Source organism: Erpetoichthys calabaricus, chromosome 1 (assembly GCF_900747795.2).
Source record: "Erpetoichthys calabaricus chromosome 1, fErpCal1.3, whole genome shotgun sequence".
Lineage (NCBI taxonomy): Eukaryota > Metazoa > Chordata > Cladistia > Polypteriformes > Polypteridae > Erpetoichthys > Erpetoichthys calabaricus.
The window spans coordinates 181,215,426-181,230,107 of NC_041394.2; the positions used below are offsets into that span (position 1 = coordinate 181,215,426).

The window sequence follows — 14,682 nt, forward strand, 5'->3', positions numbered from 1 at the left end:
CAGAAAAAGAAGGTTCTTTAATGGATGGCATTGGGAGAAGGACAGCTTCATTTACCAGGAGTGGAAACACATCTGTCAAAGATGAGTGACAGGACAGACTTATAAAATGGGAATACTGAGAGCTCTACATTCCCTTAGATGAATGAAGAGTATAGCAAATGGTCAGACTGCAATAATCTTAATATACTTTGAATTCCTTTAATATGTCAAAGTTTTTAATAGGGGGTTGTGACTTCAATAGGGTGTGCTTGGGTGCTTCCTTTTTTTCTGAATTATGCCATTCTGTTAAGGGTTTATGATCTCAACAGTAATGTACCAAATCTGCTTTTTATTGAAATAAACTCTGGAAATGGCCCTGTGTGCAACAAACTTTGTTCTTCTAAAATTTTTGGCCTTAAAATATAAGGCTCATCAGGGGTAAACAGTAGAACTCTCTGAAAACTTGAGGTGTTTAATCCCTAAATGAGGTGATTGTATCTGGTCTGTCCACTTCAGGTCAGGGTGGCGGTTTGCTGGAATTGTTATGTCTAAATTGAAAATCAAAGCCATTGAATGGCTGATGAACGTGTAGCATCTGGCTCTAAAACTGATAATAAAATCTGCTCTTACCCTGTTTATTGTTGCATTACTTGTAACTTCAACATTTCTATTCATGCACGTAAGAGTACACAGATTGTGTGATGCGTTCATGACTTTCTTCTTTTTTTCCTTTTATAGTTTCTATTCTGAACTTTAACTGTCATGTATTTATAATTTATTTGGTGTTTAATGTTGGATATTAGTTTGCATTATGTGTTATTAATGTCATATTTGCTTTTATTCCTATTGTATTTGTTTGAATATTTGTGAAGTACTTTAAGCTTGGGAAAGGTGCCATATAAATAAAATGTATTATTATTATTACTGCAAGGAAGTGAGAAGAAAGTGACAGGTAACAGAACATTTCATCTGCATCAACAGAGGGAGAGCAAGCTGAAGGGAGGATAAGTAAGTAAAAGTCGGAGCATACTCAGTATAATAAAAGTAGAACCCTACTTCATTATCTGGATAGCAGAGCTGATGGTGTGTATTGATTTTTACAGGAAACTGATAAATAATGAAGACTAAGACCTCTTATGATTTTATTACACAAGTCATGCTGCTTTTGTTTCATTTATCAAAGCCAAGTACAACATACCTGTAATAAGGTAATTGGGAAAAAAGCAGAACTCCTTTAAAAAAATCATCTATTTTTAAGTTGTTTTCATTACAAACACATTAACATAAATTGATCTGCTTATCTTATTTCACTGTGGAGTAACACCTATAGTTACAATCTCATATTGATCAGGAGAACAGTTTATCATAGCATATATTTACACAGATTAAAGTTAAAGTCACGCATGAACTTAGAAGCAAGGTACTGTACTGTGCTGTAGGAGTGAGGGTGTTATCTGGGTCATTGTAAGACGATTACACACAAATCAAATACAGATGCCAGCCATTACCGTGCAGTAGAGTTTGCCTGTTGACACTCTAGAACGCTTTTTCTTATGAAATACCTAACTTGAACCAAGTGAACAATCTCTTCAGTTTTATAATACCTGTGAGTTTCACTCAACAATGTCGAAAACACAGGCAGAGAAGGCAACTCAAAGTGTGATGCAGGAAAGTACTTGGAAACTGGTTTTGCCAGTTAAGAATTAATTTAACAGAGGAAGTGGAATTACAAATGAATTTGCAACAAATATTGAAAAAAGAAATGAAATTATGAATGAATAAAAAACTATTTGTCATGTATTTGATCGATACAACCTGTGGCTTGTGGCATTGTGTTTTGTGCAGGATGAAGTTCTGATCAGTGTAATAATAATAATAATATATTGATTATATTTATGTACCAGTTTTCTAGCTGCTCAAAGCATGGCTCTGTACTGTCAGACATACTGGTTCTAAACTGAAAATAATATGAGCTTTTTCTGTATTGTGAAAGCGTCTCAGCCCCAACCCCCCAAAAAATCCACTGCCCCCTGCTAAATCTGTCCTGTTGTTGACTTTGCTTCACAGTCGAATTATTTCCATATTTTAAGTTTCAGAGCCACCAGTAGATAGAGTGGAGATGTCACGAGTCCTGTTTGCAGCATTTTTTAATTTTGTGAATAATATTAAAGCAATTCTGCACAGTTTCATATAGTAACGTGTTCAAATAACATAGCAGATTGATCTCTGATTGAGAGCAATTAGACAAACTTAAAAATTACACTTCTTAGCATTTTAGTATATAGAACACCTTAGATTTGTGCCTACCGCTATTAGGATTATTCAGCCATGAGTCTAAATATTTATTAGCAAATAAACTAATATAATACAAATATTGCATTCCAGTTTGCTCCCATAGCCAAAAAAAAACACAAACTGTGAGAGTAACTGCTGGTGTTCCATCCAGGGTTTTATCATTTTGAGACCACCACTCTAATGCTCTACCCAAACATGCCTGCAAAGAAAAGATTAAATTAATAGAATATTTGAAAAGAATTATCATGTCTTTCTGTTGATATTCTGCTTAACATCAGTCTAACATTTGTTGTTGTTTATATTTTACCAACAAAGACAAAGACAATATATACAAATGCAACTGTTTCCAGACTGTTTCCAACCACCCACCTTCGCCATCTAATTTAATATTATCAGTCCCTTTCCATTGACCGTTGTAGCAGTAGAGGCTTTTATCGACCTCTTGAACCCTCAGGTACCACTCCAAACACTGGATAAAACTCCAATTATTATTTATTTTATGATAATAATGTGCACAAAGCACCCTCCACTCCACACTACACATATAAATCAATACAATAAACCAATCCTCCTCTCCCAGACGCGTTGCCACCCTTCCACCCAGCTCAGCTCACCGTCTGGGATTTCCCATAGTCCTTTTATAGTCCTTGACCTGGAAGTGTTATCACCCTCTCTGTCCACGTGACTAGGAACACTTCCAGGTCATATAACAACTCCATTTCTTCTCCCCGGAAGCACGCCGTTCCTTCCGGTCATGTGTTCATGATGGACTTCTGGGTTATAGGGCACATAGCAGTCTGAGAGCCTCCCCACAGCGGCTCCCGGTGGCCCCCATGGTATCCAGCAGGGCTGCACATACAAACTACAAGGTCCATAAGGCCCTGCTGGAATTCGGGGAACCTCCATGCTGTTGGGAGAGCTCCACCTGGCGGCCTGGAGGTGTTGGCCGGAATATATGGCTGGCAATCCCTCACACCGTATTACCTTTTCTTTACACTGAGACAGACATTCAGTTCCTATTATCTCTAATGAGGAGAAAGCACATTTGGCAATGGATAATACGTTAGATTAAATAAGATAAACCTTATTTTAATTCCAAGGGAAAATGTAGATACATACAACAGCAGAAACATAAAAAACAAAGATATGGACTCATATGACAAGTAATACAATCAATCAATCAATCAACATATATTATAGAGAAATTGCAAAATGAACTTAAAGAGTATAAGTATTTAATTTGGGAAGTCGGAAGGTGGAATTTAAAGGCTTGATACCAGCGGGCAGAAACACTTCTTGAGTCTGTGGCTAAAAGTGATGCAACAGAGCGCCTCCTGGATCTAGAGATGGATTTTCAAATAACAGAATAATGAATCTCAGTTACACGATCTGTGACTTTGCTGCTCCTTCCATGCCTTTGAGGCAGGAAGGAGAGATAGAGAATTTTTTCATGGCTGGTTTTGAATTCTTGCCATGTGGTTAATCAGGTTCTTCAATAGAGAAGACAAGTCCATGCAAGAGTATCAGCTGCCCTGGGGAATATTTTCCATTTAATATCTATGTTGTTGTTTAAAGCTTCTGTTCATTTATTTGTCCTCTTTTTTGGGATTTTTGTTACATGGCTTTAAGACACAACACAAGCAGAGTCATGTGAAAAAAAGGGATTGGTGTCTTATATGAGCCTCTTTTGTTTAATATTTGTTGAATCAGTAAAGGAGACCTGCCCAAGAAGAAGAAAAAATTCTCAAGGTTCTGTATCTTTTCACAAAGTGACCCGTACTTCAAACTGAGCCTAAAAGTACTAAGAAATATAAATTTGATGAAGGCTCATTAGATAAAGTATTGCGCTTCTAACATTCTTTCCATTCTTTCCATGTTTCACTGGTTGATTTTCATCTTTGTTTCCCCCAGTGCGGATGAATGGTGATGAAGCAGGCTGCACGGTGGTTACGTTGCTAGTACTGCCACCTTATCTGAGTAAATTGTCATGGCATGCCAGTTTCCATCGAATACTTTCTGAAAGTCAATGTAAAATGGACAGGGGTGTTTCCTGCCTTGTCCTCATTGCTGCTGAGATAGGCTCTGCTTCCCTGCTACCTTAAATTGGATTATATAGGATTGAAAATGTTAAGTTATGTTATGTTGATTAATGACAGGAAAAGTGCATTAGCTTTCGACTTCCCCATAAATATCTGCAACAATACATAAAGGCAAATTCCAGACAAGGTACTCTACCACACATTGAATTGGCCGCTTCCTTATTGGAAATAAAAAATCATTACAAATGAACCTAGTGCCTTGTAAAGAACGTTAGAAAAATGCTAATTATTGAGACTGTATTATACAACTCTGTTCCCAACTAAGCAATTATCAGACAGCTACAGGGAGCTCCTTATCTCTGCCAAGTGTCTCATAGTTCATTACATCTTTAGATTCAACATTAACAAATGACAGTATATAAGTATAGAGAATTAAATAATATACTGAACTTTACATTTTTGAAAACATTTTATTGATATGTGCTGTTTATGTTGGATATCCTAGGTATGGCATAATGCAGTAAGAATCCATTTTTTTAGCACAACAGTGCAGTTTGTGACTCATTTCCTAAACCCGCTCAGTATATTATACAAATCACGTCACAACCGTAACATATTATAAATGGAATCTGCAAAGTGGTAGCTTGGTTAGATACACAATAAATGCTCCTGGGCCATGCAACATACCTTACAAGCTAGCCTAATATAAGGGTCTTATTTTTATTAATAGAATAAAACACTGCCAAGATACACGAAGCCAAAACAAGAAAGTAAACCATAATGCACTCCTATTAGAATGGCATCAACTGAAGTAATTCATTGCATATGTTGAATATGATATTGACATCTTATTTCAACGCTGTCAATACAACATAACCGAATGAAAGATAAGTTGTTTTAGTTTTTTTTCTGTACACAGAATACATTACAATAATAAGTAAAAGATAGATAACACACTGATTAAAATCTGAGCATTTCATGCTATGTCACACAACACTTCAGTAACATGAATGATTCTCTCTTGGTCCTTCCTCCCTTCATTGTTTTCAAACTAAGGTTAGTTTATAATAATCAGCAAGTCTGTTAGATAACATAACCTTCTCAAACTCAGTAAATCCAGTTCAGGTTTCGCTTCTCAGAGCCCATCTTGGCAGCACTGGGCACAAAACAGGGCACCAGTCCATTAAAGAGCCCATTCACACACACACACACACACACACACACACACACACACGCATGCACACACACACATGCACACACTCAAAACATTTCAGAGCCAAAAACCAGCCCAGAGTTCAGTGAACTACACTGTACACTGCCTTGCTGAAGGGGTTTGGCCTCGACATTTTGTGCATTTCATTTTATGAAGTGTGATTTGACAATGTGGCAAATGTGCTATCCTGTTCAGGCTGACAATATACAGTATTTTCCCTTTATGTTTTACATGTATTGCAGAGTTGTTGCCTGGAGAAATGTGAGACAAAGGACAGAAGCAGGAATTTATAAAGAATCATTGGTTTACTGTTGCATAACATCATAAACAAAATGGAAATTTACTTTGTAGCAAAATCAGTCAAAGTGTGAAGGGGTCAAAGTTATTACTGAGTTCTCTTGGCCATTACAATCAATTGTTGCTTCATATGCTTTTCCTTTAAGATGTCATGTCATATGAAAACAAAAGTGAGTGCATCCAATTATTGTTCCTACTATTGTCCCCTTTCTCTTCAGAAGTTCCTGTCCCAACTTGGGAAAAATAAAAAAACATTGTCACACTGCCCAGGATTGGTTCCTGCCTTGTGCCCTGTGTTGTCTGGGATTGGCTCCAGCAGACCCCCGTGACCCTGTGTTCGGATTCAGCAGGTTGGAAAATGGATGGATGGATGACATTGTCACATGTGATGTTGTGATCGTGTCATTTCCAGGACTTCCCACATCCCTAGGTTTTTCTCAGGGGCTCCCCCATCAAGTTTCCCAGTAAATATCTGCATATTCCATGCATATATTAAAGCATCATCACATGCAGCTTAACAGATCTTGGTTTCCTTATTTTTCAGGTTTAGATGGCTTGTACTGCCTGAAAGGGCAGTAGCTCCAAAATAACATAAGCTGTTGATCAACAGTAGCATTGGAGCCAAGATTCTAATATAGGGCAAGGTGTTCAGCCCACTTGTTCCACATTTACCATTTTGACACTAGCTTGTCTCTCTGTCATCAAGCTGATCTGGTATCTTGGTTATCAAAGCAGATACTCCTGGAAATATTATGAAAGTTTTGCAGAGACATTGTTGTACAGAAAGGTTCTAGGCCAATTTCCACATTTCACAGGGCTTCACTGGATTCCCAATTAGATCTGAAAATGCCAACAAATACAAAAAGCCCAAAGTATATTGTGGTCAATGGAAGGAACTGCAGGCCTACAAGGTGAAATGTTGGGGCACCAACCCAGTCGTCCTTTTTAATTGATACAAATGAGAAAACAAAAAGTGCAGCTGGTACATTTTATTAATTTTTTTGTGCCTTTCCTTGGTATTTTTTTAGTAGAATATGTGGCTAAACTGGGTTTTTTATACACAGGGAATCAAATTTTGATAGTTTATCTCTATCTGACTGCTTTAAAAATTATTAATGTTTATTGTTTTCCTGTAATAGCACAGGAGCATCAGCCACGGCAATGTTCACAGAGTTCCACGGGAGTGCACCCTATAAGTTCTGGCTTTTGCCATTCTCATTTATCCGTGTTTGGATGAAAATGCTTCATGTGCAATTCTCTACATCTTTCTTGTCCTGGTATTATGACTTTCTATTTGTTCAATAGAATTGTTCTTGCCTTGCACCCTGTGATTGCTGGGATAGGCTCAAAGCTTTCCCACACCCTTGCTCTAGACAATGCAGGTTTGGAAATTGGAAGGAGTGTTTTTGATTCTTGCAATGCGTTTCTGGTTTGGCGGAAGATCAGGTTGTCTTTTTGGTATCAACCCTGCTTGTGTTTTTTTTTTCAATTTTATTTAATTCCCTCCTCCTTAATTATAATCGTTTTTACTGTCTACTACCGAGACAGAACACCTGCTTTGTATTTTGAGTAACACAGGCACACTCCCAGACCTCGGAAAATCAGAGAAACACAACTGTGTACAAAAACATTTTTTAAGAATGCGACAATCATGAAAAGGTTTACAAATCTGAGGAGACAATCTGCTTTCTCATTAGGTAACATGTCCCAGTCAGCCAATGATTCAATGTAAGTGTAATTTTTCACTTTATAAACATCCCATCTCTATTTAGTGGCCTGAAGCTCTGTAGATGAAGAGTATGTTAGAGTTGCAATGACTGAACTGATTTTTCCCTTTAAAAAGGCCTCAACTTCACCTTGACGTAAACTTCAAAAGCTAGGTGGTGTTGTAATTTTAAGATCAATTTAATCAATACAAGTAAAGACATTCACATCTTTGCCTTAAATAGCAAATTTACTGAAAAAAAGAGGCTTTAAATGCAACAATTGTACTTCACAAGACAAACTCATGTCACTGAGATTTGTATGTCATGTAAACTGGTCACTCTAAACTGGCAGAGTGCAAGTGGTAGGGCCCTGCATGTAATTGTGCCCTTGCACCCTGTCCAAAAAAATAAATAATAAACCTTTGGCGCTGACATGAGCGGCCTCCTGCAACAGCAGCTCCAATGATTGTTTGTATTCATTGTTATTTGCTATAATTTGCTACTTTTTCTGGATAACATGGATAACATAAGTTATGAGAAAGGCCTCTCACTGGGCGGTCTGGGAATGTTAAATGTATTTCCCCTGCTGACTTAAAATCAGGCTCTATTTTGAGACTAAGGCAACGTTTTGCAGTATTTATATAATGTCAATTAATGGCACATGTGTAACACAGTGACAGCAGGAAACAATTCAATCTTGTGCTTAAGCAGGCATATGTTTGTTTATTTTCTAAATTAGAAGTTCCTAAACTGGAGTGGTGACGTTTTCAGAGGGAGACCTTGAAGAAAGACACACATTCCACCGCCTGTACATGTTGCCTTGTTGTCGGCAGTGCAAATCTCTTTCAGTCTAGATAAAACCCAACAAATCTGTTATATATTGTAGACAGACATATACACTCTTATTAGTTTCACTGAGAAAGCTACCAAATGTTTAAAAGAGTGGTTTACATTTTCCAGATAAACAGGTCTAAAAGTCAGCTGTGGCCCCCGGGACTTCTGTCTGCATCACAGATCAATTTTGTCTGTAAGATATATCCTGCTTTTATATCACACACAGAAGAAAACATAATGAATTTCATCCTCCATAAAACTGTAACATAAAACAGCATTTAAAAGTCAAAACAAACATATGACTAAGCCATTTCAATTAAAAGAATGTGCCGTGTACTTTCTATTGGATCTCAAAGCTTTAATGATTGAAAAAGTCTATTCTTTTTACTAATACTAATGGGTGTTGTTCTCCTATATTCCAATCTGGAGCCTTTAACTTTTATTTCCCTCTTCTGCTTGAGTGCTGTGGGCTGCAGATAATAACATCTGGCTTCTGTATCAATTGTTATTTTTGCTGTATTCTGTATTGTTGCTAAAATGTATTATAAGCCAAACAGTGAATGCACATTCACAGTGAGAAAGACAGTATTAAGTTGTGCACATAAACAGGAATCTCCATTGGTGGAAATATCCTTACTTTCATTGCGAAACTTCATTCATTATTCAAAAAGATCTTCGGCCATTGATGTAAATCACATTCAGCTCCTTGTAAAATATAATTTTTACTTTCAGCAATTGATGGCTTTTTTTTGTTATGGGGCACTGTTATTTTCTGCCTTGATTGTCGAGATCATGGGCATGTTGTTGTTGACAATACTGCACGTTGTTGGGCACATTATCTGCCAATGACATGATGTGTGATATCATTGCATTAATGCTGTCCAAGCTCTGGATAAAACTTTAAAAGAAATAACCTATGTCTGCTGTAGTTAGAGAAACAATTATTAGTTCATGCTAGGACCTCTTCTTTTGACTTTGATTTTTAAGTTTTGTTGGACAGAGGCAGTGGTGCTGTAAGAATTATGTTTCTAGACTTCTCTAGCGCCTTCAACACAATCCAACCTCTGCTCCTTAGGGACAAGCTGACAGAGATGGGAGTAGATTCATACCTAGTGGCATGGATCGTGGACTATCTTAAAGACAGACCTCAGTATGTGCGTCTTGGGAACTGCACGTCTGACATTGTGGTCAGCAACACAGGAGCGCCACAGGGGACTGTACTTTCTCTGGTCCTGTTCAGCCTATATACATCGGACTTCCAATACAACTCGGAGTCCTGCCACGTGCAAAAGTTCGCTGATGACACTGCTATCGTGGGCTGCATCAGGAGTGGGCAGGAGGAGGAGTATAGGGACCTAATCAATGAGTTTGTTAAATGGTGTGACTCAAACCATCTACACCTGAACACCAGCAAAACCAAGCAGCTGATGGTGGATTTTAGGAGGCCCAGACCCCTCATGGACCCCGTGATCATCAGAGGTGACTGTGTGCAGATGGTGCAGACCTATAAATACCTGGGAGTACAGCTGGATGATAAATTAGACTGGACTGCCAATACTGATGCTCTGTGTAAGAAAGGACAGAGCCGGTTATACTTCCTTAGAAGGCTGACGTCCTTCAACATCTGCAATAAGATGCTGCAGATGTTCTATCAGACAGTTGTGGCGAGCGCCCTCTTCTATGCGGTGGTGTGCTGGGGAGGCAGCATTAAGAGGAAAGACGCCTCATGCCTGGACAAACTGGTGAGGAAGGCAGGCTCTATTGTTGGCATGGAGCGGAACACTTTGACATCTGTGGTAGAGCGACGAGCGCTCAGCAGGCTCCTGTCAATTATGGAAAATTCACTGCATCCACTAAACAGTGTCATCTCTAGACAGAAGAGCAGCTTCAGCGACAGACTGCTGTCACTGTCCTGCTCCACTGACAGACTGAGGAGATCGTTCCTCCCCCAAACTATGCGACTCTTCAATTCCACCCGGGGGGGGGGGGGGGGGGGGGTAAACATTAACATTATACAAAGATATTGTCTGTTTTTTACCTGCATTATTATCAATGTTTAATTTAATATTGTTTTGTTGTATCAGTAAGGTGCTGCTGGAATATGTGAATTTCCCCTTGGGATTAATAAAGTATCTATCTATCTATCTATCTATCTATCTATCTATCTATCTATCTATCTATCTATCTATCTATCTATCTATCTATCTATCTATCTATCTATCTATCTATCTATCTATCTATCTATCTATCTATCTATCTAATCTCTTTTTCTCATTCATCTTTTGGTAGCTGACATTTATTAATGTCCACCCTTGCATTTTCTCAAAGGCTTTTCATTTTCTGGTCTTGTGATCATCTTTGTGATCATCTTGTGATCACCCCCCAGAATTTGCCAATTCTCAGTTTTGGCACAATAACTGTTTTCTCCACATTAGACATATAACTAAATTTTTTTTTCTTTTTTGCGATTTTGAGTTTTTGCTTTTTAATTTTTAGGTCAAGGATATTAATAAACTGTTTAGGCTTAACTTTTCAGCATGGGTCACTCATCAGCAGTTTCGAAACTCCTCGAAACACTGTTCATCTTGTCTTTGGTAGCTTGTCTGGTGTGATGATTTGTCTCTATCTATAAACATTTGAGGCTCAGCTTCCATGATGATGAAGCTAACTTTGTGTTTATGTGCTGAACAAACAAACTGTCCTCAACAAACAGTCAGCCAGGTTAAGATTTTTAATACAATGGCAATCAAAATGTGGGCCTTGTTAAAATTTCAAAGGTAGTCAGGGTCTTTAATATGAGAATTGCTGAACTATGGAGTAATCAGATGCCTACCATTATTAGAGATATATAATCATTTTTAAACCAAAGCTTGTTATTTTAGCTTTGAGTAGTCTAGTTAGAGCACTTGTTGAAGCTGTTCACATTTTTTTAAAGTTGTTGCATTCATTGTGATTAACTGTAACTAATTCTTTTCTCTTTTTTCTATTTCCTGTGGTGGGTGCAAGTGTAATTGGAACTTTGATCCAAATATTCTTCCCTGACTTTTGAAATGAAGCCAGAGTGAACTGGATAAATTACCTATGATAGACCTTTTTATATTCTGTCAAAACCATGGACCTTAGCCTACTACATACCCCATTGTAGTATAACCAAAGAGGCACTGGGCAGACAGTTGTAGCACTGCTACATGATTTTATTTATGTCATATGTTTAGTCTGATCCTTTAAGGTGGGACTTCTTGTCTTTGGTGAAAAAGCAGTACACATTATTATTATATATAGAGGGCTTCAGACCTCCTTTTACTTGCTCCATCTTGATCTCATTCTACAAACCCTAAACTCTTGATTTCACTTGCTACCAGTGTCAAGGGACTTCCAGATTCCACTTCACAGCAGATCTACCAAAAGACATTTTCACTGGCATCTATCTGGAAAATACTTCATATTTGCTGGAGTTTATGTGATTGCTAGTGTGACACTAGAGGGTGCTGTCGCTCCTCAAACCCCACAGACAAACGTCCAAGACACCAAGTAAAAGCACCAGAAATATTTTAATTTCTTTTCTTTTTGATATATTGTGCTTTTAAGCACCTCCACCACCCCAATAAACAATAAATCAATAATCACAAATACAATAAATATCCTCCTCTCCTCCCAGCAGCTCTGTCACAGGCCCTCCCAACTCCAGTTCAGCTTGCTGCGTCTCCACCAGTCTTTTATATAGTTCTTGACCTGGAAGTGCTCCTGTCCTTCTGTCCATGTGCTTCATCAGCACTTCCGGGTCAGATGGAGACTTGTATTTTTCTTCAGCCCAGAAGTACTTCTGTTCTTCCGTTCCCGTGACTAGGGAGTACTTCCGGGCTATATGGGAAATAAAAAACCCACGGCACCCAGCAGGGCTGTGAAGCTGAACTCCATCTTCCATGGTGCCCTGCGGGAATCCGGGGCACCTCTAAGCTGCAGGGAAGTCTCCATCTAGCGTCCTGGATGTGCCTGCCAGGTTGAGCTGCCAGGCGTCCATCACACTAGAAAAGTGTAATATTTTTTCCATATAACATTCCTTGTAATAAACACTCATAAAATGCATCATTACCTCTTTCAATGGATGTGTCAGGAAAATTAATGCTTTGGTTTGTTTCTTTTTCCATGATGAACTGAATTGCAGCGAATGCTGAGTTGATGTGGCTGTGGAATTCATTCAGCTGGTCGCTTTTTAACATGACGAATGTGTCATTGACATGCCAGATTCAAAGTTTAGGTGTGAACTGAGTTAGAGCCATGCTTTCAAATCACTGCATAACCAACATAAATCACTGCGACACGATCATCAGACAAGACCATGATTTCATCATTCTTCAGGTGCCGCAAGGCCATTTCAGTGCTATTAACAGAATAATTCAAATCATATGTTAAATGTTTGAGCATTTGAAAAAGTCTTTTTAGATAAGTTATATGTTGGCACACCTGTTAGTCTGACCACAAATGTGAATTTCAAAAGGGTCTTTTGTGGATTTTTGGGAGTCAGTGGAATTCCGGGCAGATCACATCATTCAGTTTCATTGTACTGTATAATAATCTTGTACATTTAAATGGTTATTATTACAGAGTTTACTCAGAGTTTTGTTAATTCTATTTGAGGTGTTTTTTATGGGTCCCTGGTTAATTGCTCGTAAGCAGTGGACTCAGAGAGCATTTCCTCTACTGCAGTGTCATGTTGCTCTTTGCCCACTAAGGCTGTTGCGCCTCCTTTTTGCAAGTGGTGTAATAACAATGCTGTTGTCATTCTGTAGTGCTCTTAAAGTCTTCTGTTCTGTTCTTTTCAACCCTGCCAGGATCCTGCAATATTATTATTATTATTTATATACATTCATCTTCCTTTACAATATATTCACCTTCCTATTATCTATTATATATAGCAGCAACCTCCCTGTAACAGGTGTAAAAAGGAAGACACATAAGACAAACAAGTTATTGAAGAACAATTTACTTGTAACAGTCTTAGAAGAATACACAAATGTAAAACAAAAATGAGCAAGATTAAACTAGAACTATTTACAATTATCTATAAAATTCTCGTTGTTATGGCACTGAGAGACTCCGTAAAAGAAAACTCTGGTTCCTTACCCAGAATCCAACTCCAACATGCTCATTTTCTGCCCTTATATCCCACACCTTCTCGTAGTCCCCCAAACCATCCAGAAATCCCTGCCTCCATTCCCAGTCCAGGATACCACCCCTTCTCTTCCTCTTATTGTCAATCATACCCGAGACGGCAGTCCTCTGTGTCACTCTCTGGCCTCCCTGCTAGACTCAATGGTCCATTTTCCTCCAGGCTTCACCCTAGTCAGGATGATGCAATATTATTATTATTTATATATACTGTATTCACTTTCCTTTGCAGTATATACACCTTTCAGTTTTACATTTTGTGATTTACTGTCATAACACTGTCTACTTTGGGAAATACGTGGGACACTTGTTATGAGCAGAGTACAGGGTTGTCTTGAACTAGTTCAAGTTTTTTTAGGCCTCAGGCCAAGGAGTGTAGCAGTCAGCTAAGGAATTTACATAGTTGAGTTGCATCAAATAGGCATTGACTGATAGATACCTGAGGTTTATTTACTCTGGATTCTTTGTATAATGGAGTTATAGTTGGAGAACGTTGTGCAAGAGACTTTCCTGCAAATCTTCATCAACAAAAACAGGAAACTGGTTACAGACTTCCAAAAGAAAATCTGCGGCAGGTCAGTATTCAGGGGGTGGATGTGGAGGTGGTGCACTGCTACAAGTACTCGGGGAGTCTACATCAATGACAAGCTGGACTGGTCTCATAACACAGAGGAACTATATAAGAAAGGACAGAGCAGACTCTTTTTTTCTTAAGAGCTGTGGTGTGCTGGGCTGGTAACATCACTTCAAGAGAAGCCCACTGAATCATCAAGCTAAAAAAAGGTTGGCTTAGTTATGGCACGCAGTCCAGACCCCTTGGAGGTGATACTGCAGAAAAAAATTAAAACAAAACTGAATGCCATTATGAACAATGCTCCACATCGTCTCCCTAACACGCTGACATTGAGGACTTTTTGCCAACGAATCATTCAGCAGAAGTGGGTCAAGAAATACTACTGGGGCTCCTTTATATACACAGTAATATGTCTGCATAATGCCTTACTGTGAGGGGCTGTCTTATTTTTAGCCAAGTCTAAAGGTTTTTTCCCCCTTTTTTGTAATTTGTGTGTGTGTTTGAGAGGGGTTGTTGTTGTTTGTTACAATATTTCTATATTTCTTGGGCTTCTGTAAATAGCAAAATCTCTCCTTG

At 38.4% G+C, this 14,682-nt stretch overlaps 1 protein-coding gene across 1 annotated transcript in view; it reads right to left on the minus strand.

Annotated features, from left to right (window-relative positions):
* The window catches only part of LOC114654537 (sodium- and chloride-dependent GABA transporter 2-like), a 160,281-nt gene that overhangs the window by 117,298 nt on the left and 28,301 nt on the right, over positions 1 to 14,682 (minus strand). The gene's annotated exons all lie outside the window — the stretch shown is intronic.